This window comes from Python bivittatus, unplaced genomic scaffold, assembly GCF_059951505.1.
Source record: "Python bivittatus isolate LINGU-HERP-01145 unplaced genomic scaffold, Pbiv_v1 ctg000850_np1212, whole genome shotgun sequence".
NCBI lineage: Eukaryota > Metazoa > Chordata > Lepidosauria > Squamata > Pythonidae > Python > Python bivittatus.
The window spans coordinates 8,418,173-8,431,020 of record NW_028277112.1 but is presented as its reverse complement, the minus strand read 5'-3'; the positions used below and the strand labels follow the sequence as shown (position 1 = coordinate 8,431,020).

General features: G+C 44.2%; 1 protein-coding gene across 1 annotated transcript in view; it reads right to left on the bottom strand.

The window, feature by feature from the left end:
- The window catches only part of VCAN (versican), a 100,102-nt gene extending 94,300 nt beyond the window's left edge, over positions 1-5,802 (bottom strand). Inside the window, exon 1 of the mRNA XM_088129950.1 lies at positions 5,407-5,802. The gene's annotated coding sequence lies outside the window, so the exon portion shown is untranslated. The remainder of the gene's footprint in view (positions 1-5,406) is intronic.
- Positions 5,803-12,848: the final 7,046 nt, after the last annotated feature.

Genomic DNA, 12,848 nt, shown 5'->3' with positions numbered 1-12,848 from the left:
AAGGTTGCTGTTATGAAGGTAAAATGAAGGAGAATCCCCTGCACTGGGGTGGCATTTAATTTCATTGTACGAGAAGTACAATGACAATAAAGATTACTTTGACTTTGACTTTGACTTTGACTTTAAGCTATTGGAGGAAAGGCAAGATGTACAGACCCCAACTCTGTCCCCATGTCCATTTAGGCAACAAACATGGTCTATGTAAGTGTTCATCTTCCATGGCAACAGAAGTTCTGTATCTTGTCTATCTTCCTATGTGATATAAGTCATCATATACTGAAATAGACAGATACAAATCTGACAACCAAAATAGTACCAAATAAAAACAGGGAAAACAGTGATATGTCCTCAATGTTCACTAATGAGGTGCTCTTGAACAAAGCAACTTCAAAGTCTGTTATAATTTTTCTGTTTTTCTGTATTTCATTTCAACCGGAGTCACTATTTACAGCTCCAGCCATGTGTTTGTGTCTGTGTAATCTATCACATAACATGTTTTTTGCATGTTACAAATAGTAACACCATGAAAGTTATACCACAATTAATATGCTAATCTTTAAGGTACTATAAAACAGTTTTGGTAATGAAAAGAGTGACACCTCTTGTATTTCCTGTTGGTCTACCTACTAATCACTCATTGTGGAACAGAGATGAAAGTGTACCTATGCTTATATTCAATAGTGAAAAAATGCTATCAAATTGCAGAGAAATGTTTTATCTCTAGGAGATGCATATGTGATGACAACAGATTATTTACTGCCATCACTTTTCCTGCTACAGTAGCCTTCCTAATCTATCAGTGCTGGTTGGAGATGAAGAAAAGTAGACCATTTGAAGGGCATGAGGTTGGAAGAAAATGATGCTACAAGATGCAGTCAAGGTTATTAATTTGGATGACTTATTTTAAAAGATAGAACCTAGCTGGAACTGCCAGACTCAGAGGCATATACTTTAGAAAGCCAGATAGTGTTGCAAACAGAGTTATGACCTCCCAAATGCAAGTCCCACTTGATCAAGAGTTCAGTGGGTGAATTTGAGCCAATCACTCTCTTACCCACTTTAGAAAATATAAATAATGGGAAAGATATCTCCCCCCCCCCCCCGGCTGCCCTCTGTAATAGGATGCGGTGCCAGACAGACCCTTACTCTGTGCTGACTCAGAAGCATTTGGCTTGCCTCCGTATTCAGTAATACATATGTGAAATTGAATTTTGGTGGTCTGAGGAGGTTGAGGCCATATGAAACCACTGATGCCCCAAGGCCTCTTTATAGAGACAGCCCAGTTCATCCTGGAATGTCACCAAGGGACAGAATACCCCATTTTATCTTAGGAGCTTCTCCTTGCTAGAGTTTCCTGCCAGTCTTTGCCCTTTTCCTTCTTGGCACCGTTTACTTAAGAAGGTGCTTACTAATAAAGCAATGGCTAGAAATCCCCTCACTGCACCGTTCCATCGCCTTTCGTCCCCCGGCGCTACTGCTGATGGCTGGCATGACCTTACTGTATTCCTTAAGTCGCCGGGGTGCCAACTCCCAGGACCTCCCCCGCCCCCGCTTCTTTCAAATCTCTCTCCCACCACCTCCCTCTCGCGCGCGCTCACTGTTCGTCTTCGTCAAACAAAAGGCGCCAGGCCAATGGCTCAGGGCTTCCCAACTTCACACACCAAGAGGAGGAGGAAGGACAAAGGAGCCAGCCTCCCTCCCAGATGAAATGATCCGTCCACGTGGCTGTTGGAGAACCAGACCTCCCAAGCTCCCTTTCTCAGCCCCGGGATGCGCCAGTTGGGAGTGCCCCGCGCCCAGCTTTGCTGCGAGCGCGCTGGGCAATGGGCGGGGGGCGGGGGGGGGGAGCAGAAGGAATAAGTGCTGGCGGGGAGATTAGTTCCGAAGGCGCCGCCGCCTCCTAAACCCGCGCTGGGATGTCCTTTGGGCATCAGCCGTGGCAAATGTATACTCCTGCTGCTCTCGCCGATCGCCGGGGGAAGCCTCGATTCATTTGCCAAACGACATTTTCACCCAGAGCAAGACGTGGAGTGGGCGCGCTCCTCCCTCTCCCCTGCCCCCCCCCCACACCCCGTTTCCTCACCCCCGCGATGGGCGAAAATGGGAACAGGCTTTTCTTTCTCTTGGAGAGGAAACGTGGCTCTTGGAACATAATCTTCCCCATCACTCACTGCGGAGGCAGCTGAAGGAGCCATTCAGCCTAACCCTTTATATGAGGAGAGCCATGCCTTGGTTAGGTTCCCACATACTTTTTTTATAAAAAGATCGAGGAGTTCGTTGAGGACACAGGCCCGTAACGTGGTAGGTCAGGGAGCTTAAACTCCAGCAAGTTGCTGTTTTAACAAATGGCAAGAAAATCAGGGCAGGTAAGCGAGTCAGTGAACAGAGCGCGGAAGTTCTCCGTCTCTGAAATTACAACCGCGGAGCTGCTACATACCTGTTAAGTTATCTGTGCAACTCGAGGATCGTGTGGACGGGCGCAGCGCCCAAAGTTTGCCAGAAAGAGAAGCCTATCTTTGTGAATGGGCTGTTTCTGGAACTGACTAGAAGAGAAGGGAGATAAACGCAAACTCCTGCCCGTGCCGCGCAGAATCGTTTCCCACATGCGTGAAGAGAATAGCAGCTCTTTTCCCGCCAACGCTGGTTTTGTAGCCCAGGGCGAGGACAGAGAGACCACCTTAAAAACGTTTCGTGGTATGTGGGCTCAAGTAAATCCCAAATTGGCAACAGATTAGTCCAGAACTGCACCACAACTTGAATGTAGCTTTCACATGATTAAGGTTTGAGCTTAGTATATAGATTCTGGGAATCGGGGTTTGCTCCTTACGTCAAAACAGACGTGCTCATAAGGGAACTGAATGATGCTAACCTGATGAATTAACCCATAATTGGGGGTTATGCAATATTTGGAACCACAAACCAACCAAAAGGTCTGTGTTTGCACAATGGGCTAAGCATTAAGAGACAGATTAAGGTTAAACTAACCAAGCATAATCTGTTGTGCGAATGCAACTGCTAGGTCATTCACTGAATTAGTTAAACGGTCGTGTGAACACAGCCATTGAGTTTACCGTAAAACTAGTACCTCCTGGTTTCTTCTGCATGATAATACTCTTTTAACTTTAAAAAAAAAAAGCCGAGGAAAAGGAGGCAGGAACAAACGTTGTGGAGGAAGCAGAAGAAAGAGCTGCAAGGGGATCATTAGCCATTCACTGCTGATACCTTTGCGTTAAGTAACCTAGAGTAGCACTGCACACGCAAAGTCAAAAACTTTTCCCTCTTCTGAGAAATTTCCCAAGATGCTGATTGCCTATGTGATTGAACTTCCTTCACGCCTTCGACATTCACAGTTTCTCCAGCAGAGGGAGCCGAGGAACTGCGCAAAGACGCACCATCCCCTAACTTAAAGACTCGGGAGCAAGACGCGCAAACGCCTGTTCTTCCCGGTTCCCCGTTTAAAGCACCGCCGACGGGAGCGCCAGCAGCTGCTTGACCGGGGAGACTGCGCGCGCTGTGTTCCTCCAAGCACCAATTCATTCATTGCTCCTCAGGAGAAGGTTCCGCGGCGAAGTCCTTCGTAGACCTCTTTTGGGGTGGCAGGATTGATCTTGCCTGTTTCCAAAGGAAGAGAGTGTGTCACACCCGCTGGGCGGGGCAGGATAGGAGCTTATTCTCCAGTTTGCTTTAAAGCGGGGAGGAAGCAGAAAGAAGAAAGAAAGAAAGAAAAAGAAAGAAAAGCAGGGTTTCTCAGTGTTCGGGGAAGGGGAGAGTCTGCCTAGAAGAAAGCAGCTGGGATGGAGGAAGACGATTAGTTGACGATGACATAGACTTTTCCTGTAGAACACCCTGACACTCCCCCCTGCACCGCCCCCGTAACATTTTGGAGCCCGCCAAGGAGATTGAGCCAGAACTCCTTGGCTGCCGCCACGTACAGGAAGACAGAGATAAACGTACCGAAAGAAAAGACGAAAGGGGAGATTCTCCCCTCTTCCCGCCCCCCACCCGACTCAGCAGCAACATGCCGAGACAGACAAAACAATGCTCCATCTTCCAACACATTTGGATTCACAAGAAACACAGCCCTTCTTTCCCCCGTTCCCACCCCACCCGCCATCACCACACCCACCCCAATTTTTCCATGTTGCATTCATTGCTAGCTTGCCAAGTCTTACTCATTTTGGGACGAAGCGACTGCTCTCTCTCGGGATGTCGCCTTTTGCAATCTGGATCAGTAGGTCAGTTAAACAATATTAGCTTTTGTAACCACGATAGATAGATAGATAGATAGATAGATAGATAGATAGATAGATAGATAGATAGATAGATAGATAGATAGATAGATATTTTCCGTTCTAACTTATTTCAAACAACTGTTCTCGGAACTCTGCCTGAAGCCAAATAGAATGGCGGGGGGCGGGGTGGATACTCAAACCCTATCCTTGCAGGAAAGCCTTGCAGGGAGCTCACAGAGGTGCGAAAGTTTGTCACAACAGCGATTTACTTCCCAAACGCTTCTTTTTCCCTGAACTTTCTTAATCCATGGGTTACTTTCTCCGCAAGTTAAAAACCCCCACTCTTAAAACACACCAAAAAAGTGGTCGATGGCAGTGCTCCCCCCAAGACCGGCAGGGGGTGCGCCGGGAGGCGAACGAAGCAAGGAAGGGATTGGGAAAGTTGGGCATCCGTGACGCCTTTTCTTCTCTGACCTTTGTGATCTTCCCCACCACCTCCTACCCTCTGGCCAGTATGGCTAGAAGAGACCGACCCCCACTCCCCGCCCCGTGACTTTCTGCCAGGAAATCTCCCGCGGCCAGCCTGGAAAGGAGAAAACGGCTCTCCAGGAATCCCCCAAACCAACCCAGCGGACCACAGCTTCCGCCGCCCAGCTCAGCCCCCGCAGCCGAACCTGGTCGCCAAGCCCGCCGCTTCCCACCACCTCCTTCGCTCCAGAGCCGCTTTGTGTCTTCCAGACCCTAAAAGACGCTTCCTCCCAGCCATTAACCGTTTCCGAGCCGCCCAACTCCACTACCTTGCCTCCCATTCAAGAACTCCTGTCTGGCCACACACACACACACACACGCACACACTTCCCCCATTCTTTCCACTTTTCTTTGTTCTCTTCCCCCCATCAATATTGTACATTACACTCATCCTCTCGGCGAAAAGCTTTGGCCTTCTCCAAAGGTGAATGAAAGGAAGACTGAAAGAGCCGGTGGCTTCAAAATCATCCTCATCAGGTTTTTTTTCCCCCCCCAACCCCTTAGCTTTTACCAAACTCTTTGTCTTACAGGTAACCCCCCCACCCACCCACCCACCCACTCACCCAAGGGCAGATCTAAGTGTTTCTTTTCTCGCGCCCCCCATTCACCAGCAGAAAATGCGGGGGGGGGGGAATGGTATAGTTACCTTTCAGAGCAGTTTATTGCAGAGGCTGCCAAAAAGAAAAAGAGGGGGGAAAGAGAAGGGAGGGGGAGGAAAAAAAGCAGAAGAGGAGCCCCAATCAGAGATGGCTGGTAATCCAGAGGCTCCCTCGGGCGCGACGTCCCCTGTCTAGTAGCCGCTGAGAAACGGGGTCCTTCGGGTGCTTCGCCTGGCGCCCCCTCCCCTAAGGCGGCGAGCACCTGATCCCACCAGGGCGCGAGAAGCGCGGCAGCTCCCGGCAGAACGAAGCACCCAGCGCGCTTTGCCTGCAAGTTCAAATGCGGACTCCACCACCCATCATGATTATATCGGGTCCCGTCAGCGTTTCAAGAGGAGGGGCCCTGCCTTGCCTCTCCGAGAGGAGGGCTCTTCTGGCTGCACACCCGCCGAGGTTCGCCAAGACCGAGCCCAGAGCCAACGAGGGGCAGGAGAAGAGCGGCGGCGGTGGCGGCTTCCTCCTCTCCCACCCCTCCCCACTCTCCTCAGCCCCAAATCTCCCGAGAGGCTCTGCAGACCCCCGCCGCCGCCGCCGCCGCCGCCTCCTTCGGCACCACTTGGTGGGGGGGAATAGGAGGCTGTCGGGGCTCCCCTCCCCTCCCCTCCCCTCCCCAGGGAGAACAAGAGGCTTCAGATGGCGAAATTGGGACGGGAGGAAACCGGGGCAAACACTGTGGTTGGCGGTTTCCTCCTTGTGACTGCCGGAAAAAAAATGTGCGAGGTGAGAGGGACTGTGTGTGCAGAGCGTGCCAGGGTCCTTTTTAAGCCTCCCCACTAACTCTCCAAAGTGTTTGAAAGCCGCCGTTCCCCTGAGGCCGGGCTAATGGAAGTGAAGCCAGGGCCAAGCAGTCTAGCAGGCCAGTAGTCAGGGGCAAATGATGGTCGCCTACCCTGATTATTTTTGAAACAAAAAAAAATAGTATGGTGGTGACCGCAGGCAGGGTGAAAGTAAAAGCGACCATAACAAGAGTGCTCGGATCCTGAAAGACATTTGGCCAAAGGCTCCCTCAAGCCTGAAGTCTCTGTTAGAAAATGCCGCTTCTCTTCCTCTCTATAAGAACTTTGTAACTTGACTCCCAACATCCCTCTGTCCCATGTTGGAGCCTGGTTGATTACAAGGTTGGTTTTGCTTTCTCTACAACATTGTCCTTCAGGAGCAATGCTTTCTTTCATTTCAATTGTATTTATCCTGGGAACAAGTAGCAGCAATGGCTTTATAAGGAAGAAGAAGGCATGGCCTTGAGGATAACATCTGAAGATGCTTTTCCTTTGCTCCAAACTTGGGTTAAGAGCAGGCTTGCAGGCAGCAGAGGAGGGCTTCCTGTCATGGTGATGGCCGCAGAACATCATCACTAGCTATCACTACTGAAAGAAGCAGGACCATCCATATGGTTAGGCAGGGTGAGACAGGCCACTCAGACAGGAGAAACTAAGGAGTAAGGAACAACAGCAAGGCATGGAGGACATGAGCTAGACTGCTTCATTGTGGTCTAGAAAAGGATCCTGCCAGTTTCCAGTGTAGATATAACATTTAATTGCCACCACAGATGGGATGGAGTACAAGCCAGCAAGAGGACCAGAGTGGTTTCTGTGCATAGAATAGGATGCATCAGCACTACCTCATCAGGCGATACAATATCTTGAGCCACTTCATTTAGAAAGTGGAGAAGGTGACAACCAGAACTGGTTCAGTCAGAAAATGAGATTTAGACACTAAAAGCCTTGTCTGTCTCATCCCCCCTGCCACATGTTTTATATCCAAAACCATTGGATTCTCCTCCCACCACTATCTCAACCCTGTTTCACCATTTGGAAACAATTAAACATCATGGAGATTTGAATTCAAGACAGCTCCAGTCCCAGCTGCATCAAACAAAGCATAATATTCAATTGCCTCCTTAATTTCAACCCAGATGGTAGCTCACCTATCATGTAGTTCAACTGTCTCCCTTTCAGCATAAATCCCCACTTTGAGCATTTTATATGATCATGGAATACCCTTCCCTACTGCCTACCTTCCAGGTGAATTCTTACCCCATCATCCTGAGAACAGGGAATGACTGGCCCTCTAAAAGTGTATGTTAGCTGACTACCACAGATTAAAAGATGTCTATCTCTACCTATCATCTATCTCATATATCGATCCTGTTGACATAGTTACAGACATTGCTTTTTTTTCTTTATCCATGCTGTACTGATTTTTCACAATTCTTCCATTGACTACATCACTCAGATAATGATTGGTAGAGTGTTTGAGTTATAGGCATAAGGTTACAAATTTAGTTACCAGTCAGATGACTGAGCTGACAAGGGCTCCAATTGTGGTAGGAGCTCGTATTGTTATACAGGTAGTCCTTGTTTAGTGACTGCCTTGTTTAGCGACTGTTCACAGTTACAACAGTGATGAAAAAGTAACTTTGCCACCAATTCTCACATTTAAAACCTTTGCAGATCTGTAAAGCAAAGGAAAGCTGAAGTAAGATTGTAAGTACAGTTGCGGTTTCACTTAGCAACTGCTTCGCTCAACGACCAAGTTGCCAGTCCCAACTGTGGTTGCTAATAATTGCAAGACAGATAATCAATACAACAATGCAATAGAAAGCAATCAGTACAACACAAAACAAATATTCAACACAGTAAACAATTCAAATCATTACAAATACAAATCATTATACAAATAATAAAAACAAAAATTTCAAAGCCCGACCAAGACACTGAATTTAACACCATGTTTATTCAGAGGAAGATACAAGTGTGAATGTATTAATATGCTCAAGCTAGAATTCCTAGAATTTTTAAAATCATATTACAGTGCTTCCAGGATTTTTTTTTTTTGGTCCCATTGCATCTCAAGAAAATAGATAATAAGGAGAAAATTCCATTTTTCAGGTATATGTTGAATGTATCTACTGCTCATCCCAAGATATTCTTTGAGCAGGAACATATACTGCTAACTTGCTAAGCTAAGCAGTTATATATCTGGTTGGGAACTCTATGTATTCTTTGTTGGCCCTTTGTTGGATGGAAAAAAGCTATGTATAAAAATGCTGCATAAATGACAGTGTCTTCATAGTAACTTGTGACGATGATGATGATGATGATGATGATGATGATGATGATGATGATGATGATGATGGTGATGATTATGATTTTCAGTGCCTTGAAGTCAGTGTTGACTCCTGGCGATTGCTTGGACTAGTCCCTGTAGTTTTCTTGGCAAGATTTCAGGAGTGGTTTGCCATTGCCTGCCTCCTAGGGCTGAGAGAGAGTGACTGGCCCAAGGTCACCCAGCTGGCTTTGTGCCTAGGCAGGACTAGAACTCATGGTCTACTGGTTTCTAGCCTGATGCCATAACCACTACACCAAACTGGTGCCTTCTAGCCTGATGCCTTAACCACTACACCAAACTTTAAAAGTGCCCATTTTATAAATGAGGCTGATATAAATTTGCCTAATATCATTCAGTAAGTTTGTCTCTCCAGGCTAAAATCTGAAGGCTACTTTTATAATCACAGGCATGTTTGCTGTATTTACAATGGCCTCCCTTGCACAATTTATATAAAGGGAAGGTGAACATTTTCCAGTCTATGAGCACTGCCTGGTAAATCCACCACTCTTGGCTGCAGTCCTCTGTTGCAAATCTACTCCATATTGAAAGCATATTCTTCCTAATTGACGTGCACATATCTGGCAAAGCCAGTGCAATTGCAGCAAACACATGTTTGATGTATGTTTGTGTGCTTAGAAATATTTTTTGTTTATCCTGTGTCAGACTTACATTGCCGAAATGTGCACTTGGTTTTTAAAAAGTATATTTTTCTATTCTGCCTTAATAAAATGTATATGTAAACTCAGATAGTACAGAAATATTAAACAAAGCTTCGGTTGTGTGTGAAAATTTAGCCATGCTGAGCTATTCATCTTTCTTATATACAACCCGAGCATCATATCTGAAAATATCTTGATGAGTAGTATTAAAAGTTTCTCTATGAGATTAAAGAGGGCTAGAATTTCAATATACTTAATATAGTTATTTACCTGTAGTAACATGTAATCTGTAAAATTTAAAAAGTAGTGATTTGTTATGCCAGCTGCTTTAAATTCAGTGAGAATATTAAGTATTCATTTACCTGAAGACAAATCTAGAAATACAGATGTGTAGATAAATATACACAATTGTAAACCACCAAGGCTATCATTCAGTTATCAAAATCAATATCTCAAAATTCTGTCACATATCGGAGAGGACAATGGAAGAATGGTGAAGTATCAGAAATATTTTTTTTTATTTCTTCTTAAACCTGGTGACCTCCAGATGTGTAAGACTATCACCCAAGTATTACAATTCCCAATAAAATATATCTCAAAAACAACCTGGGAAGGTGAATATGTATGTATGTGTACATCTAAATATAAAACTGCTTTCATAGGCCATAAGTTAATGCCTATTCATTTATAACAATATGCCTATATTATAAATATGAAGATGGAGTACTCTAATCAGCTCCATTTCAATATGTACTCTCTGTTTCTGTCAATAATACACACTCAGCAGATCATCAGAAGAGAGTAACTTGCTACTTGTTAGAAGTGTTTGTAAGAAAAGACTTAAAAGTTGGCTAATATAATACAAGACAGCACTAAAAAGTGGACTTCAGCCCTTCCAAGGGATACATTCACATGGACATGAGCTATTGGTAGGCACAATAAAAGCATGTGAATTAATAATAGCTACCACAAATCCTTGCATATATGGTTTAGACCAGTGTTTCTCAACCTTGGCAACTTTGAGATGTGTGGACTTCAACTCCCAGAATTCCCCACCCAGCACACTACACTTCTGAGAGTTGAAGTCCACACATCTTAAAGTTGCCAAGGTTGAGAAACATTGGTTTAGATCCTTTTTATAAAGTAAGATGTAGTTGTTCCCAAATTGATTCTAGTCTAATATTGTAGACACAGATAGGCTTGAGAGTTTACTCTTTTCTGTAAAGTACCTTTTAGCCTACTTAATACACAAAACTTACAATTAACTGGTTGGTGAATAAATGATCTCCTGAGTTTCCATATAGTGCTTACCTGTCAGGAAACAAAGTGGGGGAGAGAAGTTAGGAAAGGAACCTCCCTAATCTTTCTCCTGCTTGCAGAAGGTCTACAGAAGAATACATTTGTAATTGTTAACTTCATCCCTTTCTCTGCCAGACTCATTTATAGCTTTTCTAGCCAGGGGTGTTTCCCCTCTGAGATTTAGCAATGTTCAGCCCTTAAACAGTAGGACAGGGGAAGTGCAATTATTAGCTGAAATGCAAGCTTTTTCCCACAAATCTGTCACCTTTATGAATGCCTGTGGAATCAAGCCATTGAACAGGGACTCAGCTCTCCTTCATAATATCCTAATCTTATATCTCATAGTCCCACAATGATGCTTATTGTGAAAGCTGGCAATCAGTCTTTCCTTGCCAGTATGCCATCCCACTCTTGTCTATCTCCAAGCACATCATGCTCCTTAATTTTTCCAGTGATTCATTTGGCCTTGTGTTTGGATTAGGTTTTGTTTGTTTTCCTTTCATTATACTTGGAAGGTTCTCACTTTTTGTTTCTTGGCTAGAGTGACTTTGTTTACAGCAAAGGTTGAAGACTTCTGTTTTAAATCATTCCACTCTGCCCTTTTAGGTTTTGGGATAAATTCTAATTCTTCCTTTAAAAAGAACAACCTTATGGGAATTGTTCCCCGGTGGTGGCTACCTTTGTAACTCCAGCAGAGTTAGAATGGCAAGTCTTTCAGGAAGGGCTGATAAAGGGGAGCTTTGTATGGCTGGAGGGAGGCTGGTGTGGAATGACCATCTCCATCATTCCAATAGGTTAATATCAGTAGATATTGTAGGAAAACCATGTTGGTCTGTGATGGTTGATCTGTACTGTGTGAATAACTAGATCCCCCAATATAGATATAATTACTGAAGCCACATAGGAAATTATCTGTTAATACCTCCATGCACAAGACTGCACTTGATTATTTGGAGTGGAAACAAAAAGAGTTAAGTCTAATATCTATATACTACTAAAACTCTTATTCTGTTTATCAGTTTATCTGTTTGTATCCTCATGTTAGCCCAAATGGTGCATTATACCACGATTTTTTTAATCAAATCTGCTAACTTAAAGAATGCATAAAAAATATGGGACCCATTACTCCTGTGGAATTGAAATTTCCATGATGTTCAGACCAGTTTTATTCGCAAGGTTGTAACCATTGCAGCATCCCCACAGTCATGATTCTGATGTTCCCTGCCAGCTTTCCACAAGAAAGTCAATGGGGAAGCCAGCAGGAAGTCAGAAGTTGCTCTTCCTCCCACTTTTTTGTCCAACCATGGTCATTCTGTTTATCTGTTTAGCTAAGTAAATATTGACTTTTTATTGAACTTATTCTAAACTTCTGCACGTTTACCACTACAATTATTTTTCTATTTATAATATATTCTCTTCTTAGATGATCATGGGACCATCCAGTACTGGGGTAAAAAAAATATGGTCAGCCTAAAATTTAATGTTCATTCTGGTCACACTACCTTTCTCTCAAAGTATGACCCAATAGGTCACAGGATTGTCTAGTTGTTTTTTAGAATTGGTTTTTCTGCCTGTCCCTGAGTATTCTTTAAGTTCATCCCTCATCCCCCATAGCGCATGTAGTGTACATTATATCTTACATATACTGTACATAGGCATTATTCAAGATGGAATGTCATATTTCTATCACTGTGTGTTCACTGGTCCCTCTTCCAGGAAGTTAACAGAGATTGGGCTGAAGAGATGGAACATATTCTTCATTTGCCTTGCCATTGCCCTCTGGATGGCTCTGCAGGCAGGGCCAGTGAAAAATGGCAAGCAGTTGGGTAGAAGTGGTACAGCAGCCAAATGATGAGGCTTGTTGAAGTCATCTGGCTAAAGAATGCCTCCTTCATTAAATATCTGAAACCAGCACTGTACTCATGATTTTGTGAAGAGTACTGGAACAGTCTATACTATTCTTGAATTCTGGTATTTCAAGAATGCTCCCAACAATGTAAAAGTAACATTTTGACACTGAACAACACCAAAGAAGCATAAACCAAAGGACACATTTTGCAGAAAATACCCACTTTCAGAAGCCCTAGTTTTCAAGCCACAATGGCAAGATCTGTATAATGAGCTAAACCAAAACCAAACCTTTTAACTGAACATGATGTGTAAACTTATTCTTCTATTTAGTATAAAATACTAAAATTAGTATTTATTTCATTTTGTCTGACTAAAATATTGTCATGATTTCAAAGATTGCTGAAGGTAACCCATACTTGTCAATTGGAGAACCACTTTGGGGTAACATTTAATAGTCACCAAAAGTAGGCTAACCAAATTCCAAGCTGTCATCACACAAGACTGTTTAAAGT